The sequence below is a fragment of the Lontra canadensis genome, unplaced genomic scaffold, assembly GCF_010015895.1.
Source record: "Lontra canadensis isolate GAN:19392208 unplaced genomic scaffold, GSC_riverotter_1.0 scaffold53, whole genome shotgun sequence".
In the NCBI taxonomy this organism is placed as follows: domain Eukaryota; kingdom Metazoa; phylum Chordata; class Mammalia; order Carnivora; family Mustelidae; genus Lontra; species Lontra canadensis.
In genome coordinates, this window is record NW_022631047.1 from 5513596 (window position 1) to 5539193 (window position 25598).

Consider the following 25598-nt stretch of genomic DNA (forward strand, 5'->3'; position numbering starts at 1 on the left):
TACTGTTGTGTCTAGACCCTGCCTATTTGGGGCTCTTTGTATTAGGACATCAGGGCAATGTAACAAAGAAAGAAGGACACTTCTATTCAGGAAAGACACAGTCCATTCAGGAAAACAGATTTTCTTTTCTTGTCATCCTGCATTCATTTGCAAAAGATTCAGTATTTCTCTTCTCTAGTCACTAATCCTAGTGTGCTACTTATGCTGTTTCCCAGAGCTGAGTTTTCTCTAGATACAGTCTCAGATTTGCCAGTCTTCTAAGGGCTGTTAGTGATGTCCCTGGGTACATGCCTGAGACAAGGCAAATTCCGCCCTGGTCCTGGGACCAGTAAACTCACAGATCCTGTCCTTCGCTTAGGCTCTTTAGGTGGCCACACCTTCCAAATCTACTACAAGGGCCTCATCTTCATCACATCTTCCTGATCACCTTGAAACAGTTTCTGAGATCTCACATCCTTTTTTAGAGGCAGAAAGAAATATTTGAGCATCACTCTACTTAGAAAACTATCACCCATCCAGTTTATTTTGATCTTTTCTAATCTCCCCCCTTAAAAAAATAGAGTAATTTCAGATATATCTAGAAGAAAAAAAGTAGAAATATATATATTTATTAATTTTCCTTATAATAAAGGATTTCTGCCCTTAAATATAATGGAAGAAGTCAAAGAAAAATGTAACATGTAATACATTGGAACATCAAGAGTTGCTGGGACATGGATTGAACTGGAGGACATTATGCTAAGTGAAATAAGCCAGATGCAGAAAGACAATTACTGTGTTGTCTCACCTACATATGCAATCTGAAATAATCAAACTCACAGAAGCAGAAAGTAGAATGAGTACTTGCCAGGGACTGGGGCATAGGGGGCAATGCATAAGTGATGGTCGGAGGGCACACATTTCAGTTACATAAGATAAATAGTTCTAGATATCCCCTCTACAGCATAATGCCCATAGCTAACTATATTATATACTTAAATCTGCTAATAGATTAGATCTGTGTTAAGTGTTCTTATCTTCCTCCCCACATACACACACAAATGAATGAATGAATGCATGCATGAAAATAATAATAAAAGGGGCGGGTGGAAAATTTGGGAGGTGATGGGTATGTTTATGGCATTGATAGTGGTGATGGTTTCACAGGTATATACTTAACCCAGACTCATGATGTTGCATGCAGTAAATATGTACACTTTCTGCAAGTCAATCATACCTTAATAAAGTCTGTTTTTTCTCAAGGAAAGATAGCATGTGACCAAGAAATGCATGCTTCAAAATCCTACCAGTAATTAAATCAAATGTTGAGATGATCTGTGATTTGTTTTTCATAGATATTTTTGTGTTTTCCTCCCAAAATAGTTATACACTATTCTCATTATCAGTAAAAAATGAAATAAGTTAATTAAAATAATGGATGATTTAAACAAGATACATAGTAGCAGAAAGATTGTGTTGGAGGGAGGTCATATGTCAAGCATGAGTTGTGTTGCACCACAAATTAGCCGTATGTGCTTGGTAAATTACACAAGCTCCCTGAACCTTAGTTAACTCGTCTAAAAATCAGGTATACTTTTAACTTGAAGGATTGACATAAGGGCTCTGAGTAAACATAAATGTGAAGCCCCAAAATGTAGGAGATAGTAAGTGTGCAACATGGAGAGCTACTATTACCTCTTGTAAAGTTTGTACTTCTTTTTTTAATTTAATTTTATTTGTGTGTGTGTGCGTATTCCAAAATACATTGTTTAATGCACCACACCCAGTGCTCCATGCAATACATGCCCTCCTTAATACCCACCACCAGGCTCACCCAACTTCCCACCTCCCTCCCCTCCAAATCCCTCAGTTTGTTTCTGAGAGTCCACAGTCTCTCATGGTTTCTCTCCCCCTCCAATTTCCCCCAACTCCCCATCTCCCAGTGTCCTCCGGTTTATTCCTTGTGTTCCACAAGTAAGTGAAACCATATGATAATTGACTTTCTCTGCTTGACTTATTTCACTCAGAATAATCTCCTCCAGTCCCGACCATGCTGATACAAAAGTTGGGTATTCATCCTTTCTGATGGAGGCATAATACTCCATTGTATATATACCACATCTTCCTTATCCATTTGTCTGTTGAAGGGCATCTGGGTTCTTTCCACAGTTTGGAAACTGTGGCCATTGCTGCTATGAACATTGGGGTACAGACTTCTTTTTTTCTTTTTTTAATTTCTTTTCAGTGTTCCAGAATTCATTGTTTATGCACCACACCCAGTGCTCCATGTAATACGTGCCCTCCTTAGTACCCACCACCAGGCTCACCCAACTTCCCATCTCCCTCCCCTCCAAAACCCTCAGTTTATTTCTCGGAGGTACAGACTTCTTAACCATTCTTTTCCCAGCCTCCAGAGAAAAAAGAGACACTATGTTTAATACCCTGAGACTGTGTGGTTTGCATTATTCAACTCAGCAGGAAATCCATTTAAACACCTTTCATGCTTGAAAGTTTCCCAGCCCGACCTGTCTGCCTGCACTAATGACCCCCAGCCATGGGACACCTGCTTTTTATGCCTCCAGTGAGGCACTGGTACCAACACAGTGACTGGTTATGTTTCTCACTCTCTGCCTTTGACTTGTACCACTTTGTTTAGAGGACTTTAATAATGTCTCAGAAAGCAAACTTCATGTTCGCCCAGGTAAACTTTGTTATCCTGTGGTACATTCCTGCTAAGTCATTAACTGCTCCAGAGTAAATCCTTCTGCTCTGCGGTTTAATAGGGAGTCACTCCGAGTTGTGGAATCAATTACATTCCCATTCCCTGCTTCCCACTACAGAAGAGGATTGACAAATGACACACAGAGGCCTGGTTAGTGAAATGAGTCACTTTTCCCTTAACTGCAACTTAATCAGCATGGTAGTCTCAATGCTAATGAACATTAGTCCAACCAAATTTCAGCTGGAAGCTACCCAGAGAACTTCTCCGAGGCAGTCATTTTACAGTTGAGAAAATTGAAGTCCAAAGAGACAACGCACCACTGGGACATTGTAGACACTGAATACGGGCTGGGAGAATGAGTGATTGCACTTTTATGTCAGATCATTAGATTCTTGTACAAAAAGTCACAGCTAATAGAAAGGGCTTCCTATTGTTACATATTATTCTAAGGGCTTTTATGTGTATTGGCTTAGGTGAGCCTTGCCACAACACATTTTTACAAATGAGAAAACTGAGGTCTTTAACACTTGCGTGACTTGACCAAGGCCACAGAGCTGATAAGTGCTGGAGGTGGGCTTTGGTCCTAAAAAAAAAATCTCTCCAGATCACATACTCTTCGTAGATAGACTATATTACCTCAGATTAGGACATCCAGTTTTGCATTTCTATTTTAAAATGATCTCTTAAGTCAGTCCACTTCTCTCCACCATTAATATGAATCAAGTTCAGCATGCATCCCCTCTCACCTCCTTCCCTGAAACATCTTCCAAACTAGTCTTCTTATCTCCATTCTTTCCCCTTGACTGTTCTTCCCAGTTCTATCAGACTGATCTTTCTCCAAGACAATGTAACCCCATACCATTCCCTACGGTTAAAAACTTGCAATGCCTTCTCATTATCCTCAGTCTGTAACTCAGCTTATCAATGGCTCACAGGACCCTTCATAATCATTTTCTCCTTGAAACTCACATGCCTGTCATTTTGAACTTCTTTCACTTCCTATAAAGCGATACTCTTTTTACCCTCTACTCTGGTCTTGATGTTGCCCTTGCTGGCTAACTTCTGTTGATTCCAGGTTGCTGCTTTGACTTACTTGGAGAGCAGAACAGCCACCTACCCTCTCCCAAGTCTTGCTTAACAGCTCCTTCTTTGTAGTGCTTTTCTAGCATAGAACTTTTCGTGCCATTTTGAAGGTTCTTTGAAAGTTGCCTGTTTACCCCATTCAGTTATTCACCAAGCCAGGTGTCAAACTAAATTTGCCTTTTCATCATTGGATCCCATTTGCCTTAGTAACTTTGTTTACCTCTATGTACTTCAGTTTCCTCAACTAAAATGGGGATGATGATACTTACTTCATTGCATTAAATGAGAAAAGAGATGTAAAGTGGGTAGTACCTGGCTATTAGTAATGACTAAACAAATGGCAGTAAATATAGCTTTCAACATATAGGACTGTATGATATTTCGTTAGGAAGGCAGTATAAGTATATTACATTGTACTCATTATCAGCTAAAATCTTATCTCATGGGTTTGATATGAAATCCAGGTGCGCCTGGGTGGGTCAGTTGGTTAAGCGTCTGCGTTTGGCTCAGGTCATGATTCTGGAGTCCTGGGATCAAGCCCCACGTCTGGCTCTCTGCTCAGCAGGGATTCTCTTCTCCCTCTGCCCCTTACCCTGCTTGTGCTCTCTCTGGTTCACTAGCTCTCTCTGTCACTCTCAAATAAGTGAATAAAATCTTTTTAAAAATTAAAAAAACAAAGTGAAACATAAATTTGATTTAGAACAGGCCACATGAAAGAAATGCTAAGAAACAGGGTGAAGAAGAGAGGAAAGGGAAGAGAAGAGACAGGATGGGGAGGGGAAGAGGAGGGAGGCCCCTTCTGGTGATCCTGCCGTGCTCCACACCAGCCTGAGCAAGATCCCCGAGGCCCAGGAGTGAAGCCCAGCTTCCTGAGGGAAGGAGGAACCTCCTGGGGTGGAATAAGAAGTTCGCAGGGCGGGTTATTCCAGTATGGAAGATTCCATATTACTTTGGACACTCCCATTTAAATTCTGGGGAAATAAAGGAAGAGAGGGAGGGAGTGAGGAAGGGAAGGAAGGGAGGAAGGGAGGGAAGAGAAGGAAGGAGGGAGGGAAGTGAAAGGGGAAGGAGGGAGGAAGGAAGGAAAAGAAAGAAAGAAAAAAGAAGGAATAAAGAAAATTCTATATGCTTGCTAAATCTTGCATTTTCTTAAAAAAGAAAAAAAAAATGTTCTGCCATAACCAAAGATGAAAGACTTAAACTTCACAAAAGATATTGAGCAAATTATTTTAAACTCTTCCATGCTAACATATAACCAGTCTATCAGCAAGCTGCTTGACAGTTGTTAGTTAGTCTTTCCATCTTCATTTCCAGAGGCGGGTAGGGAGTAGGCCAGCTTTAGTTGAAGTATGGGGCCAACCCTTGGTGTCCGGGTCAGGGTAGGCAGGGTTGCGACGGTGGGCATGACAACCAACACAAGATATAAGTCAGACTTCCTAAACTTGGCTCAGTTTTGTCAGGGGCTTGCAGAAGAGGATGACAGGGGAGAGAACTAGAATTGTGTGCCGTGGTGTTTTTGTCTTCTTAGACTTTGAATTCACAAAGTTCAGCTTCGTGGATTTTAAGGAGATGTGTAATTAGTGTAGAATCCCTGTTCCTGGAAGAGTTCTTAATTTTGTGGTTGTGCGCATAGGAAGCTGCCCTCCAGGAGGCTAGCAACTTGATGACATGAACTACAGCAATGCCTGTGTGGACTTAGGGATCCACAACTATTGGGCTCATATTCACTCAAACTCCCCTTTGCCAGAAATTACATTCTTATCCTCTCCTCCTTTTCTTATCCTGATTTTATGATACCAAGCCCGTCACTATCAGAAGGGGCTGAGTGTTCAAATACATTGTTCATTGAGCCTTCTGTGCCGCTTGGTCACACTTTCAAAGATGACCTCCATCTCCAGAGTTAACACTTTCTTGTCACCTGCCCAGGACTACACCATCCATAACCTTATCACGATCCAAGTGAAGGAGCCACTACATCTACCTCGAAATCCCTGCTTTTCTTATAGGCCCAGACTGCCTCACTTCCAGAAGAAATCATGGATAAAGAACTTAGCCCACTTAAAAAGAGAGCTACTCCACAGTGAGAGTTCTCCAGCACAAGGACTTAATAGGCCTGTTATTTTCCTCTACTTTGTAGGCTTTCACTGTATGTATATCCATGTGTGTGTATAAAAACATAAAAATTGCTTACAGTGTAACTTAATTATATATATAAAAATATATACAAAAATTATATATAATGAAACAAATTATTAGAAACTTTTTTTTTCCAGTCATGGCTAGCAAAATAGGAGACAAAGTTCTTGTGGTAAAATAATTTGCCTTATGAGCACTACCTGTGTGACAGACACCATGTGAAGCACTTCATATGTATCCCCATTTATCCTCACAACAATCTAGAGATAGTCACTGGTATGCCTATATTACTTTTAGAGATTGAGGTTCATAAGGGTGAGCCAAATAGCCCAAGGTGATACAGCATGTCAGAACCAAAATTTAAGCCCTGCTCCGTTCCTAGCCTTAAAGATTAGGTTATAGACGCAAACCACAGTAAGATGACCCTCACTTAATCTCCAAGCGAATTACCATCATTATAGAAGCACCTGACTTAGGGCACATGTGCACATAAGCAAAGCAAATAGAGGCCCTGGATGATAAAGCTTAAATTCTAAAGGGATAAACAAAGTCAAGGTTGGATTATCCAGAAAGTACTCCAAACTACAAAGAATGCTATTCCATTTTTTTAAAAAAGATTTTATTTATTTGTATGAGAGAGAAAGCACAAGCAGGGGGAGGGGCAAGAGAGAGGGAGAAGGAGAAGCAAACTCCCCACTGAGTAGGGAGCCCAATGTGGGGCTTGATCCCAGGACCCTGAGATCAGGACCTGAGCTAAAATCAGACACTTAATTGACTGAGCCACCCAGGCACCCCAAGAATGCTATTCCTTTTTAAAGCCACTCGCATGATGCCAGGCTGCCAAGCATTTCCTGGGAAGAAAGATACTGTCACAATTTTCACAGGCCCCCAGTGCTCCCTACTCCCTGAACAGCCCCATGCCTCCAGCCTCCTATTTACTTTATTCTTACGAAAATGCCCTCCAGACCCAAACATAGTATCAAACAAAAATAACTTTTATTTCATTAAAAGATAACTTCAGGCCAGAACAGGGATTCTTATAGCTTAATCTTGTTTTCATATCAAACATCTTAGTTGAAAAATAATTTCCAGTCATTGATTTCCATAAATTCTCACTCCCAAAACATCTTCCAAATATTTATCTCCTAGCAAGTTCTATATTAGTAGATTGTTATTTCAGGTACATGGAATTATGATCTATCAGACCTTTAAAATAATGTAAGCAACAACTAAATATACAATCTTCCAACCGTCCAAAGAGAACTTAATAGGCCTATCTTTTCCTACACTTAATAACGGTGAATGAAGGGAGACAAATATACGATGATCGATGCAAGATAATATTCTTCAGAGATGGAAGTGAAAATAGGAAATGAATCCCCCTGCAAAATTAAGAAGTCCCATAGCATGTTTGCAGTATTTCTCAAACTTTAAAGTGCATAGGAATCACTGTGGGAGCTTGTTAAATTTGAAATTCCATTTTAATAAGTCTGGAGTAGGACAGAGAGTGTGCATTTCTAGCCAACTTTGGGTTGATGCTCCTGGTGCTGAGCCAGGTTCTACCCTTTGAAGACCAGGAGGTTGGTGGTTAAGGAGGTGGCTCTCATATTACATAACTTGGATTTGTATCTAGTCATGACACTTAACAACTGTGTGACCTTGACTGTGGTATTGAACCCTCTGCCTGCTCAATGTCAGCTGTAGAGCAGGGCTATGCTATCAGAAGTTGTTATATAAGATAATGTATGTAGAACATGTGTCATGGTGCTTGGCACATAGAAGATAATTAGAAGAAGAAGCAGAAGGAGAAAGGAGATTAGTGAAGAATTAATGCATTTTTCTGTTAATGGGCTGTTAAACAGACACAGAGGGTAAGTTCTCAGCCTTATCAAAACAGTGGAATGGTGTGGGAACATATCTATATCTATATCTATCTATCTATCTATATATACACATTTGCATGTGCACTTGTGTGGGGGGACATTTATTCACTATTTCACAACTATTCCGATATTTAGGCATATATATATTTATATTATTTCACAGATAAATATATAGCTATGGTGTCTGCTCACAAAGTAATGAAAATGAATGATACAAGTTGAGAACCCCTCAGGTTCTAAAGAACAGGTATACATGGGGCACCCAATGTCAGCTTCTTGGCCAAGTCCAAAATCTTAGGTCTTGCTCAAAAGCCAGAAGTTTCAGAGAAGTCCTGAGCTCTACAGACTGAGGACACAGGACCAACTCTGGGAAGTCTGCTGAGAAGTTTCAATAGCCACTCGACCTCATCTCCCAGGCAGAGGAATATCTGATCAGCCAGTGCTGATAAAAGATTTTCAGGAGGAGGAAAAGTTAACTCATAGGAAGTAAAAAACTTTTAGGACAAAGGCGACAGCATGTGAAAAGGCAATGTGACCAAATACAGCATGGGAGGAAGGAATTGAAAATGGCACGCGTTGTGGGAGGGCAAAGAAGCAGAGGCTACTTGGCATGAGATGAAGGTAGTTGCTGGGCGAGGTGCCTGACCCTGAGCCCATACTAAGGAACTTTGTGTTGATCTGAAGAGTATAAACAGTTTTTAAGCAAGCACAGACATAATCAGATTTTGAAATCACTCTGATGTAAGATCTGGAATGAGACCAGAGCTAATACCAATTAGGACAATATTGAAGTAGCTGAAGACAATGATGGGAGAATGGGGGGGGGTGGTACATTGGTGCTAGAAATCATAAAAGGATTTTAACAGGGGTCAGGAAGGTAAGGTGGTCATTTTAGAAACATGTATGGTAAATCAAAGATGGAAAGCCCAACATAAGACCAGTTAAAAGGTGATCACAAAAGTACAGGAAGAAAACATGAAGATCTGCATTACCACTGGGGCATTAGAGCAAGAGGATAGATTTAAGCAATTCTTAAAATCCAAATCCATTTTTGTTTAAAGCCAAGATTTTGGTGGTACCCCAGGATGTGGTGACATCAGTAAGAGAAAGGACACAGGAAAGGAGAAAGGGATTTGAAAGGCTAGATTAGAGGTTCATGACTTGCTAGCTGAAATAATACACTTTACAATCCATCAGCCTAATGTATGTCTTCCCTCAATCCTTTCAACTTCTTGCTAATAACATTCCAGGGTGAGAATAGTTCTCAGAATAACACTAGAAGTCAAAATAATACCATCGAAGTCTAATTCCCCAAATATTTTCATAAAATGAAATTATGTTCCGACCAAAAGGTTGATACCCAACATTTTAAACACCAGACCTCCAATGTCACATTTAATCAGCCGTAACTTGATGTGTGAGTACACTGTATGAATGAAAACCATTTTGTCAAGAGACAGTATCCGAGTCTGTAAACCAGACTGAACTTCAAGAATAATGCTGGTTATCACAGGGTTTACCCATCTGAAACCCGAAACTAGAGAATTAAATCTTATGAACTGAAACGCATTGGGAGTCAATAGGTCAGTGTAGTGTGGCACTATTTGCTGTAATGGCACTAAAAATCACACGGATGGATTGGCAGAACAACATACACATGAATCACTAGTGCAGAATCATCCCGAGTTCCTAGTTAGTCTGAACTATCTATAACAGAGCTTGAAGAGACTCCTGGCAATGCCCCTAAAGGAAATGCTGGGGCTTAGGAGTAGACAATGCCAAGATGAGTGTCAATTTATCTTCATTGCAGAGAGCTAGATGGCAGTGCAGCCTGGGAAAGTTCCAGGACATAGCTTAACCTTGATGAAGAGATCAAAGCTTTAAGAAAAAGAACAGAACACAGGCTTCGAGGCAAACCTGGTCTTGCAGTAAGCTATTGTACTTCCTGGCTTTGTGATCTTGGAAAAGAGAGCTGAACCACATTTTCTCCTGTGAAATAATAATGACTGGCTGCGGCCAGGCACAAGGGCTAATAAAATGCTTATATGCAAAAGCACATAAAAAAGTGACAAGACTGGTGCTCGTGGAATGTGTGCTCTTTTCCCTCATCTCTTTGTTTGGTGGCTAGAGGCGTTAGTGTACATTAGAGTCTTCTAGAGTGTTTGTGATCATGTGGGTTCCTGGCCTCCAATTCCCAAGAATTCCAACTCATAGGTCTGAAGTAGTGTCCAGAAATACACATTCCAAGACACTCCCCCAGTGGCTAATGTAGTTGATACATGGACCAACTACATGGGGCCAGAGTGTTATAGGAAAGTGGAGACAGTTACTCTGGGACAAAAAGAGACAATTCTAAAACCACTGTTCTGAAACAACTCTAAGTTCTGACTCAAGATATACTGCAAAATAGCTCTCAAGTTCCCTGGCATGGTCCAGGGAAACACAGGAAAGGAAGGTGTTCATTATCTGGACCAAATGTAGAATTTTTCTCAGGGAGTCAGATGTCACTGACATTGGAGACCACACTTTGCCAGTCACCTCAAGTTGAAGACCAAACTGTAAGGGATTGTCCTATCTGTGACCAAGAATATTTTATTGAAACAAGTGAATGCTCTCAGTAGATGAGTTTTCAGGAAAAAAAAATAAATATTTGTGCGTTAAGACATATGTTTTTCTATTCAAACCTGTCATTTCCTGCTTGGCTATCTCAGAATTCCTAAAGAGCAAAGTCAGTTGTTTTGCATAACCCCTCCCCCACTCTTACCATTTCCTTAACGCAGTTCTGTAGTCAGAGCTCTCCTATTAAGAATAAAGAGGCAGTCCTCTCCAAGCAGGAGAAAGTGTTTTATACAGTGTTCAAACACAGCAGCCAGTACAATGACATCCTGCCTGAATTCCCCAAACTCTTCATTTCACTAAGCAAGCTCCATTCATTACCTAAGCAGCCAGCTTTGCACTTGAGCAGTGTTAGTGAGTGAACCAAGCATTTTCATTCGCAGGTATTTTCTCATTTATCTAATAGCCTTGCTTTTCCAGATGTGTGAATATATTAAATCACTCAGTACTGAGTGGTGGTAAATCACAGCTTTGCATGCCCCACTTCCACTGAAGCTACTGACAAGAAAACCTCATAAGCAGAGATCACTTGATATAATAATCTTGTTCCAGGTATGATTTGGGGGGAGCCTGGGCCATAAAAGGAAGAGAGGAAGAATATGTAACCATGCAGCATGAAAGAAAAATGAAAAGAAAAAAAAGAAAAGGAACATTGCAGGTTGCTTCTTTTAAAAGGGCTTGGGTATATGAAAGAATGAGAAGAGATTGCCCCTAAATTACAGTCCTATGGGGGACAAAACTAAGCTAGACTTGGTAAATAAGGACATAGGAGAAAGATCGTTTAAAAGTTGCTAATCTTCATGTTCAAATTCAAGTGAAGCTTCAAAAGCAAAAAAAAAAAAATAATAATAATAATAATAAAAAATAAAAACCCTCCAAACATCTCTTTATATTAGGTCTTTTTAGAGCCCCAGAGAGAAATCAAGGAACTGGTAATCAGCACTTTTAAGATTAAATCGTAAGTGTTCCCAGACAATCAGAAAATGGAACTTTTTTCTCTTTAAAGGTTCTGTAGTATGTGACCTGACTGAGTGCAATCAGGTAAAAAACATAAAAGAAAAGGCCTGATTCAGAGTTTAGACCATATTTCCAGAGGTACCATGGAGAAAGAGAACCCCAGAAAAGGGAAGAGGAAAAAAAATCATCAATCTCTGTCTCTCCAAGCTCTGAAGACAGTCTGTCTTACCATATCTATAGTTTTTGTAGGTGTAAGATGTCGCCTCAAGCTAGAGAGACAAATGAAATAGGGAGTGGCTTACAAAAAGTTTCCCTGAAAAGATTCAGGAGGTCTCCTGGAAATCAGTTCTTGCATTGTGCACTTTAACTGTGCTAAAATATATTTTCCTCCATCTTTCCCCCATCACATTTATTGCTTAAAATACAAGTTACCTCTCTTCTGGTTTCTGTAGTAAAGCCTCCAACGTGCCTGAATTTTAGTCATTAAGAAACTCTTGAAAATTCTTCATATATTTCATATATAGATTTCATATATTTTCCTCGGTATTCCTGAAAGACTTTGAATGAAATATAATATTCATTCACCAAAAATTCATGGAGTAGCAACTGTTACAGAGTCTCTGCTTTCATGATTTGAAGCTGCTTCATTAGAAAGACTCATTGTGCATCCTGACACCATCATTGCCTTCCACTTTGCTCCCTGATGCTGAGGCAGCCAGTGCTTGCACAGTGCTTCTGCCTGGCTGCCCTGGGCACAGCCTCCTTGTTAAAAGGGATGGTTGTAGGGGCACCTGGGTGGCTCAGTCAGTTGAGCGCCTGACTCATGATTTTGGCTCAGGTCATGATCTCAGAGTCCTGAGATCAAACCTCATGTTGGCTCCATGCCAGGTGTGGAGCCTGCTTAAGACTCTCTCCCGAGGAGGAGGAAGCAAGATGGCAGACAAGTAGGAGACTGAAATATCATCAGGTCCCGGGAGCTCAGCTAGACAGTCATCAAACCATTCTGAACACCTACAAACTCAACAGGAGATAGAAGAGAAGAAGAGCAACAATTCTAGGAATAGAAAATCAACCACTTTCTGGAAGGTAGGACATGCAGAGAAGTGAATCCGAAGTGACAGGAAGATAGACCACAGGGGGAGGGGCCAGCTCCCGGCAAATGGTAGAGCAGCAGAGCACAAGATCGGAACTTTTCGAAGTCTGCTCCAATGAGGGTCCTTGCTCCAGAGGTTAAGCAGGGGGTGGAGCCCTTACAGGGACAGTGTGGTCTCAGGACCTGCGGGGTCACAAAAAGAACAGGGGTGCCTGAGGGTGGCAGAGCTCCCAGGTATTGGAGCAAGGAAGCTGGCTCCAGAGACAGAGCCGAGAAGTGGGCTCTGAGCTCAGGATTACCTTAAACCATGATCCAAGTCACAGTCAGGCCAGTGCAAGTAGGGATCCCACAAGTGGCAGATCCAGGAGACTCACCTTCCCCCTCCAGGAGGAGCGGTGTGGGAGCACACTGCAAAAATCTTCTGGGTTTGGAAACTCCAAACAAGGCTGTGTGCCAGAGATAGAGATGATTGGTCACAGGCTAGGTGAGCTCAGAGTGTGGATGGAGACCAGGGAGACAGGAGGGATTGATTGCTTTTCTCTGAGGGTGCACTGAGGAGTGGGGCCCCAATCTTTTGGTTCCTGTGGGCCAGGGATTTGGAGGCCGCCATCCTCATTTCCATCCTCCAAAACTGTATGGAAAGCATTCAGGGAATAAAATCTCCTGAGAGCAAACCTGAACAGATTACTTAGCCTGGCCCCTGTCAAGGAAGGTGCAATTCCACCTCAGGCAAAGACATTTGAGAATCACGAAATAGGCCCCTCCCTGAGAAGATCAGCAAGAACATCCAGCCAAGACCAAGTTTACTGATCAATGAGAACTGTGGAACTCCAGAAGTAGGGGAAAGCAACACATCGAACTCATGGCCTTTTCCCCATGATCTCTTAGTCTTTCAAAGTTAAATTTCTTTAATTGTATTTTTTTCTTATTCTATTTTTTTTTAATTTTCCTTTCCTATTTTAGTGGTTTTAAACCATTTTATCTTATCAATACCTTTTTTAAGAAATCTTTTTAAATTTTCATTGTTATAGTCATATTTATAGTCATATTTTAAATATTCATTGTATTTAACCTTATTTTTTATAACATATAGGGTTTTCTTTTCTTTAAAATTTTGGTATACAATTTCTTCTAATAGATTAAAATATATCTTAAATCTAGTGCATGGCTTTGTTCTACTCTCCAGCCTGATCACATTCTCTCCTCTTTTATTTTTTTCGTCTTTTTCCAACCCACTTCTTATCTTATCAATTCCTTTTTTAGAATCTTTTTAAATTTTCATCTTTACAGTCATATTCTATCCCTTTATCATGTTTACCCTTATTTTTGTATATATATGAGTTTTTCTTTCTCTAAAATGTTGAGAGGTAGTTTCTTCTAAGAGAACAGAACACATGCAAAATGAAGTGGGTGGCTCTGTTCTATTCAGCAGTCTAATATATATATATATATATTTTTTTTTTTTTAATTTCTCTTTAACCCTTTTCTTCTCCCCCCGATTTGGGGTCTCTTCTGATTTGGTTAGCATACATTTTTCTGGGGTCTTTGCCACCTTTTTAGTATTTTATTCTCTCGTTCATATATTCTTATCTGGATAAAATGACAAGGCAGAAAAACTCACCACAAAAAAATAAATAAATAAATAAATAAATAAATAAATAAATAAAAGAGGCAGTACCAAAGGCTAGGGACACAATCAATACAGACATTGGTAATATGTCAGATGCAGAGTTCAAAATGACAATTCTCAAGGTGTTAGCTGGGTTTGAAAAAGGCATGGAAGATATTAGAGAAACCCTATCTGGAGAAATAAAAGCCCTTTCTGGAGAAATAAAAGAATTAAAATCTAACCAAGTTGAAATCAAAAAAGCTATTAATGAGGTGCAATAAAAAATGGAGGCCCTTACTGCTAGAATAAATGAGGCAGAAGAGAGAATTAGTGATATAGAAGGCCAAAAGATGGAGAATAAAGAAGCTGAGCAAAAGAGAGACAACCAACTTCTAGACCATGAGGGGAGAATTTGAGAGATAAGTGATACCATAAGACAAAACAATATTAGAATAATTGGGATTCCAGAAGAAGAAGAAAGGGGGGGGGGGCAGAAGGTATATTGGAGCAAATTATATAATGTGGAAAATTTCCCTAATATGGCAAAGGGGGCAAGCATTAATATCCAGGAGGCACAGAGAACCTCCCTCAAAATCAATAAAAATAGGTCCACACCCTGTCATTTAACAGTAAAACTTACAAGTCTCAGTGACAAAAAGAAAATCCTGAAAGCAGCTCAGGTCAAGAGGTCTCTAACATACAATGGTAGAAATATTAGATTGACAGCAGACCTATCCACAGAGACCTGGAAGGCCAGGAATGACTGACATGATATATTCAGAGCACTAAATGAGAAAAATACACAGCCAGAAATACTATATCCGGGTAGGCTATCATTGAAAATAGAAGGAGAAATAAAAAGCTTCCAGGACAAACAAAAACTAAAACAATTTGCAAATACCAAACCAACCCTACAGGAAATATTGAAAGGGGTCCTCAAAGCAAAGAGAGAGCCTAAAAGTAACAGACCAGAAAGGAACAGAGACTATATACAATAACAGTCACCTTACAGGCAATACAATGGCACTAAATGCATATCTTTCAATAGTTACCCTGCATGTAAATGGGCTAAATGCCCCCAATCAAAAGACGCAGGGTATCAGAATGGATAAAAGAGCAAGAACCATCAATATGCTGTCTACAAGAAACTCATTTTAGACCCAAAGACACCTTTAGATTTAAATAGAGTGGGTGGAAAACAACTTACCATGCTAATGGACATCAAAAGAAAGCTGGGGTTGCAATCCTTATATTGGATAAATGAGATTTTAAGCCAAAGACTATAATTAAGAGATGAAGAAGGACACTATATCATACTTAAAGGGTCTGTCAAAAAGAAGATCTAACAATTTTAAATATCTATGCCCCTAACATGGGAGCAGCCAATTATATAAATCACTTAATAACAAAATCAAAGAAACACATCGACAATAATAGTAGGGGAATTTAACACCCATCCCTCACTGAAATGGACAGATCATCCAAGCAAAAGATCAACAAGGAAATAAAGGCTTTAGATGACACACTAGAGCAGATGAACATCACAGATATTCAGAACATTCCATCCCAAAACATCTTCTCTAGAGCACATGGAACCTTCTCCAGGATACACCACATCCTGGGACACAAATCAGGTCTCAACTGGACCAAAAGATCGAGATCATTCCCTCCATATTTTCAGACCATGCACAATGCACTGAAACTAGAACTCAATCACAAGAGGAAAGTTGGAAAGAACTCAAATGCATGGGGGCTAAATAGCATCTTACTAAAGACTGAATGGGTTAACCATGAAATTAAATAAGAACTGAAAAAAATAATGGAAACAAATGATAATGAAAACACAACTGTTCAAAACCTTTGGCACACAGTAAAGGCAGTCCTGAGAGGGAAGTATATAGCAATACAAGCCTTTCTCAAGAAACAAGGAAGGGCTCAAGTACACAACCTAACCCTACACCTAGAGGAGCTGGAGAAAGAACAGCAAAGAAAGCCTACACCCAGCAGGAGAAGAGAAATAATGATCAGAGCAGAAATCAATGAAATAGAAACCAAAAGAACAGCAGAACAAATCAACGAAACTAGGAGCTGGTTCTTTGAAAGAATTAATAAGATTGATAAACCCCTGGCCAGACTTATCAAAAAGAAAAGAGAAAGGACCCAAATTAATAAAATCATGAATAAAAGAGGAAAGATCACAACCAACACCAAAGAAATACAAATAATTATAAGAACATATTATGAGCAACTACCTGCCAGCAAATTTGACAATCTGGAAGAAATGGATGCATTCCTAGAGACATATAAACTACCAAAACTGAACCAGGAAGAAACAGAAAACCTGAACAGACCCATAACCAGTAAGGAGATTGAAGCAGTCAGCAAAAATCTCCAAACAAACAAGAGCCCTGGGCCAGATGGCTTCCCAGGGGAATTCTACCAAATATTTAAGGAAGAACTAATACCTATTCTCCTGAAACTGTTCTAAAAATAGAAATGGAAGGAAAACTTCCAAACTCATTTTATAAGGCCAGCATTATCTTGATCCCAAAACCAGACAAAGACCCAATCAAAAACAACAATTACAGACCAATACCCTTGATGAATATGGATGAAAAATTCTCACCAAAATATTAGCCAATAGGATCCAACAGTACATTAAAACAATATTCACCATGACCAAGGGGGATTTATTCCCGGGCTGCAAGGTTGGTTCAACATCTGCAAATCAATCAGTGTGATACAATATGTTAATAAAAGAAAGAACAAGAATCATATGATACTCTCAATAGATGCAGAGAAAGCATTTGACAAAGTACAGCATCCTTTCTTGATCAAAACTCTTCACAGTGTAGGGATAGAGGGTACATTCCTCAATATCATTAAAGCCATCTATGAAAAACCCACAGAGAGTATCATTCTCAATGGGGAAAAACTGAGAGCTTTTCCCCTAAGGCCAGGAACACGGCAGGGATGTCCACTGTCACCACTGCTATTCAACATAGTACTAGAAGTCCTAGCCTCAGCAATCAGATAACAAAAAGAAATTATAGGCCTTCGAATCAGCGAAGAAGTCACTCTCACTCTGTGCAGATTATTTGATACTCTATGTGGAAAACCCAAAAGACTCCACTCCAAAACTGTTAAACCTCATACAGGAATTCAGTAAAGTGGCAGGATATATAATCAATGCACAGAAATCAGTTGCATTTCTATACACCAACAGTAAGACAGAAGAAAGAGAAATTAAGGAGTAAATCCCATTTATAATTGCACACAAAACTGTAAGATACCTGGGAATAAACCTAGCCAAAGAGGCAAAGAATCTGTACTCAGAAAACTATGAAGTACTCATGAAAGAAATTGATGAAGACACAAAGAAATGGAAAAATGTTCCATTCTCATGGATTCAAAGAACAAATATTGTGAAAATGTCTATGCTACCTAAAGCAATCTTCACATTTAATGTAATCCCTATCAATTGTTTTCAAAGAAATGGAACAAATAATCCTAAAATTTGTTTGGAACCAGAAAAGACCCCAAATAGCCAGAGGAATGTTGAAAAAGAAAACCAAAGCTGGTGGCATCACAATGCTAGACTTTATGCTCTATTACAAAGCTGTCATCATCAAGACAGTATGGTACTGGCACAGAAAGAGACACATAGATCAATGGAACAGAATAGAGAGCCCAGAAATAGGCCCTCAACTCTATGATCGACTAACTTTTGACAAAGCAGGAAAGAATGTCCAATGAAAAAAAAGTCTCTTCAACAAATGGTGTTGGGAAAATTGGACAACCACATGCAGAAGAATTATACTGGACCATTTCCTTTTACCACACACAAAATGGACTCAAAATGAATGAAAGACCTCAATGTGAGACAGGAATCCATCAAAATCCTTGAGGAGAACACAGCAGCAACCTCTTCCACCTCAGCTGCAGCAAATTCTTCCTAGATACATCACCAAAGGCAAGGGAAGCAAGGGCAAAAAATGAACAATTGGGACTTCATCAAGATCAAAGCTTTTTTTTTTTTTAAGATATTATTTATTTATTTGACAGAGATCACAAGTAGGCAGAGAGGCAGGTAGAGAGAAAGGAGGAAGCAGGCTCCCTACTGAGCAGAGAGCCTGATGTAGGGCTTAATCCCAGGACCCTGGGATCATGACCTCAGCTGAAGGCAGAGGCTTTAACCCACTGAGCCAGCAAGGTGCCCCAAGATCAAAAGCTTTTACACAACAGGGAGACAGTCAACAAAACCAAAAGACAACTGATAGAATGAGAGAAGATATGTGCAAATGACATATCAGATAAAGGGCTAGTGTCCAAAATCTATAAAGAACTTATCAAACTCAACACCCAAAGAATAAATAATCCAATCAAGAAATGGACATAAGACATGAACAGACATTTCTGCAAAGAAAACATCCAGATGGCCAACAGACACATGAAAAAGTGCTCCACATCGCTTGGCATCAGTGAAATACAAATCAAAACCACAGTGAGATACCACCTCACACCAGTCAGAATAGCTAAAATTAACAAGTCAGGAAACAACAGATGTTGGTGAGTATGGGGAGAAAGGGGAAACCTCCTATAGAGTTGATGGGATTGCAAGATGGTGCAGCCACTCTGGAAAAGAGTATGGAAGTTCCTCAAACAGTTGAAAATAGAGCTACCCAGCAACCCAGCAATCACACTACTGGGTATTTACCCTAACTATACAAATGTAGTGATCTGAAGGGACATGTACACCTGAATGTTTATAGCAGTAATGTCCACGATAGCCAAACTATGGAAAGAACCTCAATGTCCATGAACAGAAGAATGAATAAGGAAGATGTGGTTTACATATACAATGAAATACTATGCAGCATCAAAAGAAACAAAATCTTGCCATTTGCAACAACGTGAATAGAACTAGAGGGCATTATGCTAAGCAAAATAAGTCAATCAGAGAAAGACAATTATCGTATGACCTCTCTAATATGAGGAATTTGAGAGGCAGGGCGGGGGTTTTGGGGGGTAGGGAAGGTAAAAATGAGACAAGATGGGATCAGGAGGGAGACAAACCGTAAGAGACTCTTTATCTCACGAAACAAACTGAGGATTCCTGGGGGGTGGGAGGTTAAGTATAGGGGGACTGGGATATGGACATTGGAGAGAGTATGTAGTATGGTGAGTGCTGTGAAGTGTATAAGCCTGATGATTCACAGACCTGTACCCCTGAGGCCAATAATACATTATATGTTAAAAAGAAAAAAAAAAAAAAAGAAAGATTCTCTCTTCCTCTCCCTCTGCCCCTCCCCCGCTTTCAGGTGCATGTGCACTCTCTCTCTCTCTCTGTCAAATAAATAAATAAATCTTTTTAAAAAGGGGGGGATGGCTGTAGGTAGAATGAATGTGTTAGGTTTAGTTTCCACCTATTATAGGGCTAAACCCCTCCCCCCCACCCCCCCACATACTGGGATTATTGGGCCACTAGACCCATTTTGCAGGTGTATTTCATCAGTATTCCTAGGAAAGAATATGCTGTGTCTACAGACTTGAGTTCTTAGAAGCTCAGCCCTCCAGGCTCAGCAGCAAGCACTATGGTTCCTAGTTCATCATGATCAGATGCACTGGTTAGGGTAACAAGACAGCTTAGATGCCTACTTCGCCCTGTCTATCCTGTGTCTAGCAATGAGCCTTTGGCTGACCCTGTGCCAAAGACCCTCGAATAGTCCTAATTACATTTTGTTATTATTTTTTTAATTATTATTGTTATTATGTTATGTTAGTCACCATACAGTACATCATTAGTCTTTGAGGTAGTGTTCCATGATTCATTGTTTGCATATAACACCCAGTGCTCCATGCAATTCATGCTCTCCTTGATACCCATCACCGGGCCAACCCATGCCCCCATCCCCATCCCTCTCAAACCCTCAGTTTGTTTCTCAGAGTCCACAGTGTCTCATGGTTCATCTCCTTCTCCAGTTTCCTCCCCTTCACTTTTCCCTTCCTTCTAATGTCCTCCATGCTCTTCCTTATGTTCCACAAGTCAGTGAAACCATATGACAAACACCAGCTGCCTATTATCTGTAACACTGATCACTCTAACCCAGCCTCCACTCCTCCTCTCCCAATGCAACAAAATACACCTGTGCTGAAGTCATACTCCCCCATTTGGAGTTCTGTGACAGAGGCATATGGTTCCCTGACTCTGTACCTTCTAAAGTTATTTCTTTCCCTTTAGAAGCTCACTCAAAACTGATCCTCCTGGAAGCTCTCCCAGGTCCCTCCTCCCCAAGTCTCTCTCTCACCTCTGTGAGATCTGTCTAGTACAGATCTATCATAATTCTCCATGACTTCTCCACTCCTCTGCCACCTATAAGCTGTTTGACTCTGTTACATTAACATGTGGCCATTTAAGGATCTCTTTCTCCATATGGTTTCATGCTAAGTACCCAGATATCTCGGGTAGGCTTTAATTCATAAAAGTCAGAGATAGGAATTGTTTGCTTTATATTTTAAAAGGGAAAGCAGTCTCAGGAAAAAAAAAAAAGATGGTTTCTTTCTTTTAAAGATTTTATTTATCCATTTGAGAGAGAGATTAAAGAGAGTGAGTGCAAATGGGGGATAGGGGGAAGAAGGAGCAGAGGGAGATGGAGAAGCAAGACTCCACACTGAGCAGGGAGCCAGACGTGGGATCACGACTTGACCCTAAGGCAGACGCTTAACTGACTGAGCTACCCAGGTCCTCCGAACACCAAAAGATGGTTGCTTAAGGCCATACAACTAGTAGATAGTGGAGCAGAGACTTGAACCTAAGTTGGCCTCCAAAGCTGTTTGTCTTCGTTAGTTTGCATTACTGGTCTTCTGTCTTCAGTGACTAAGTGAATGCTAAGCCCTTGTTAGACACTGAATAAATACTTATTTATGAAAACGAGTGAATGAATGATAGCTTATGCTATGTTAACCTTCACAGTACTATCCGGTGGTATCGCACTCATTCAGAGACAAATTAAACACCTAGCTCACTGTCTCTGTCCTTCAACACCTGCCATCATCCTCAGTAAGACTGGGTACCCCAGCCAGCATGCTCAGTTTCCTGAAGGCCTTCAACAGATATCTCTGAAGACATCTCCAACTCTTATCTTGTTCTCCTTTCTCTGGGAACAGACCCTGTGTGCAGGGATGAGTGCTGGAGGTCATGTTAGCAGTATTTAACACATCCCTGAGACATAGTTCATTAGAGGAACAGAGATGCTTAACTGTAACTATGCCAATCATATTTTCTCTCCTAAGAATTTAGAATTGGGCTGCTCAGTTGAACAGAGAAAATGTTTAAACTCTGGCCCTGAGAAGTGGCCTCCTTTGTTCACCTACATGCCAAGCAGTGAAATCCGATTGCAGAGGGAGAATACTGAAGCAGATACATAGAACAGAAGCAAAAAAGAAACAGAATATCACTTGAATTATTAATGTTTTATACTTGCTTTTATAACATGGCTTAGTGCCAGACTGCCCTTGGAGTTTTTCCATGAACTAGCCCTATATAAATACATCTAATAAATTTTCTTTATTATTTTCTTGAGTTACTTGGAGAGTTTCAACTAAAGTAATTCTTCATGTCTAGATTCCTTCTCCCATCACTTTTCTTCAGTCACATGGACCTTGGCAGCACCCCAAATAGTACTAACTCCAATATCGCTAGGACCAACATCCCTCTTCTCACCACAAATTTATGTTCTTCCAACTTGGTTTTTCAACTCATTCCTCTGCCTGTTCATCAGTCCCAACTAATCCTATAGCCCGATGGCCCTTCAAGCTTCTCTCTTACCAAAAGCACCCCATTGTGTGTTCACTTCCCTCCTGGTTCAGTTTAAATGCTCTGGTTTTTCACTCCCACCTCTTGTCAATAAACTTCCTTGCTGCTTTGACCTTCTCTAGGACCACCGGAAAACCAAACATTATCAGCACAACCCATTGAGTGTATCCAATGACCATGTTTTATTTTTTTCTGTACCTGCACTTATGCAGCCAATATATATATTTGAAGCTTCTATGCCAGGCATTGTTCCAAATTTTTGCTCACAAAAACTCATTTTATATATGAGGTTAGTATTATCAGTAATATTTTACAGATAAATAAACTAAGGCACAAAAGAAGCAGCAGCTTCCCAAGGTCACATAGCAAGTAAGAGGCAGAGCTAGGATTCAAGCCCAGGCAGTCTGGTTCTACAGAATCTGCTCTTAGTTCATCATACTTCACATAAAATATACAAACACCATTTTACAGACGTTCTCTCAGTGTCCCACTAACAAATCTGGAAGGACGTATATGTCCCCATTCTTTCCTTCACTCCTCCATTTTTCCAATGAGAATAATCCGTCTATTTATTTCTGGATTGGCATTCCCTTCCCCCCATCTCCTCAGAAATCTTACTCTATTTATCATACTTTCTCTCTTCTGCATCTAGACCCTAACATTATGATTTCTGGGAAATTTCCTCTTCTTACCTTCCACACATCTTTTTTTACTTATTTTCCTATTATATTTTTAGCAGCCAAGAGATATTTCTTGGTACTGTTACTTCTTTCTTAGTTTTACCTTTTCCTTATATAAGGTACACAAAAACTTTCCTTGTCTCTCAAAGGACATTAATTATAATATTTTGAAGATTACTTTGTTTTCTTCATAATTATCTCATGTCATCCATGATATTTTCATCTCTTTATTTTGATCTGCCTTTCACGATGGAGATTTCTAAAGCATGTTGTTTGCTCTTGGGCTATAGACTCATTTTCAAAGTGCCAATGACTTAATGGAATCACTTTTGGGGGGGAAGAGCTTTCTAAAGCTGACTTCTTTGTAGGGCGATCTGAACTTTCTGTCTGGGGACTCCAAAATATATTGGGTTGGTTCAAGTTCGACATCTGTTATGAGTTGAAGTGTAGTCCCCCAAAATTCATATGTTGGAGTCCTAACCCTCATTTCTTTGGAATGTGAATTTAATTAGAAATAGGGTTGTTACAGATGTAATTAAGATAAAGTCTTGCTGGAGTAGGGTGGGTCCCTAATCCAGTGTGACTGGTGTCCTTACAAAAAGGGAAATTTGGACACGGGCACACAATGATTCATGCACACACACACATGCACACGCACACACTCACATATAGAGAATATCGTGTGAAGATTAAGGCAGAGATTGAGGTCATGCATTAGAAGCCAAGTAATGCTAAACATTATAGGCAAAACACTAAAAGTTAGAAGAGAGGAGTTGAACAGATTTTCCCTCACAGCCCTCCAAGAAACCAACACTGCTGACACTTCGATCTTGCACTTTCTAGCCTCCAGAACTCTGAGACGGTAAAATTAAGTTGTTTAAGCCATCCAGTCTGGTGTGTTGTCAAGCAGCCCTAAGAAATGAATACAACAACCCTTAAGTGCCCTCCAGAAGAGTGTTTCTAGCTTCGGCCATTTAAAAGACAAGATGAAGAATATCATCTGGGGTGCCCACTCTTCAGTATGTAAACATCCACTTAATTCCTTTGTTTTTAATCCTGTACTTCACCACCTGCACACCCAAACACACACAGACACACACAGACACACACTCACACCCTCCTATTGTATCAGGTGTCCTGGGCCTTTTTGGCTTAATTTCTTCGTTAAAAAAGTCCTCTGGATTGCTGTGTGAAAGGATGCTTCTGGCCATGCTGACTGGGCAATAGATCAGCAACCTCAGGTGCTCCATAAACAGATCTTCAAAACCCCACTCTTTTCTTCCTGTGCCTACCATCTACTTCCTGTGACACATGGTGTCTCTAAGATCTGAAGCTCTGTGGAGGGCCTTGAGATATTTTGGGGTACTGAAACTTCAACCATATTAGTATCTCCCTCTACGAGCATAGTTTCTAAATTTACATGTTCCGTAAATGACTTATTATCTCTATCTGCTTTCTGGCTTCCAAAAGTATATTACACACTGAATTCTACTCCTGAAACCAATATTGTACTATATGTTAACTAACTAAAGTTTAAATAAATTTTTTTAAAAAGTGTATTACATTTTCATTTTCATCACTGTAATACATAACCTATCTTAATCCCCTTATTTTCATGTTAGTTGGTTTTGGTAAGCAGTGGAGATAAGCATGTGTGAACAATTCATCTCCTTTCAACAAAACTCCATTGGCATTTTGTCTAGTTTTATTGAGATATAACTGGCATACATCACTGCATAAGTTTCAGGTGTACAGCATGGTGACCTGACGTATATACGGTGAAATGACCACCACAGTAAATCTCACTGACATTCATCATCTCATATCGATGTGTGAGATCCTCACGTCTCTCTCATTACTCCAGTAAAAGTGCCCATATAATGTCCCTTAAGACTTCAGTGAATGACATCCAGTAAACACTATTCGGTTGATTTCTCATTAGCACTTGTCAGATGACCATCCCCTATTTCTTGTTGCAGACATTCTCATTCTCGCAACATGCCTTCTATGTCCATGGCTGTGTTGTGTCAGGCTCCTTTTGTGGCCAAATCTCCTCTGCCTGAACTCTAAATGTCGGGCTTCCCCGGGGATCTCTCTGAGGCATATTTCCCTTCACTGCTACTCTCTGTATGGTGATGCATTCTACTCCCATGGCTCCCCTACTATCTGTTCTCTTAGGATTCTTAGATGTACTTTTCCAGCTCAGCCTGAGTCTGGGACCCACTGACCCATATGTCCAACTACCTATTTGAGATCTACTGCCAGAATTCTTATAAGCACTTCAAGCTAAATATATGAGTAATAAAAGTAAAGGTAACATACCAGGACTATGATGTAAAAAACAGAAAAGCTGGAATGTGTAAAGAATATAGTCAGAGTAATGATCACAAGTGTAGAGGAAACTCAGAGTCTTGTTGTCAAGGAAGACAATGGAAGGAGCTTTAAAAGGATGGATTTCTAAAACAGGCTATTATTAATATGTAGTAAGGATCAACACTTGGAGATTGGTATTAGCTGAAATAAATTTGGAAAGAAGAGTGGGGTTTCAGCAAAACTGTGATGTGCTAGCTTAGAGGCGTCTAGTGAAGGTCTTTGGGCAGCAGAGAGGTCAAGCGATGGCATGTGGGATGGAGCCAGTTACTAGCCTTTTCCTGTATTCACAGTTTGCCCTGTTGTTGGTCCTGATATAGATTTAATTATGATTATGCTATTCATGTGTAAAATATTTATTATTTTCAAATCATTCGATGTTACCAGGTAGCTCTCAAGTTCCATCCTTGTGGGGGTACAGACAGCACTCAATGTGATTATATGCCCTTTAGTCCATAGTTCAGCTCCATCAGCTAGATCCCCATAACTCATGAATAAAAGCCCCTACCTCACTATGAGGGGTGAAGATACAGAGCAAGGGCACTGAGAGCTGTGACCTCTATGGTATCTGAGCACATGTTTCTTGTTCTTCTTGGAATTTGTAGTTTTACTCACTGGTGAAGAGGGGAAAACGTTCCATAAAAAATGTGAGTA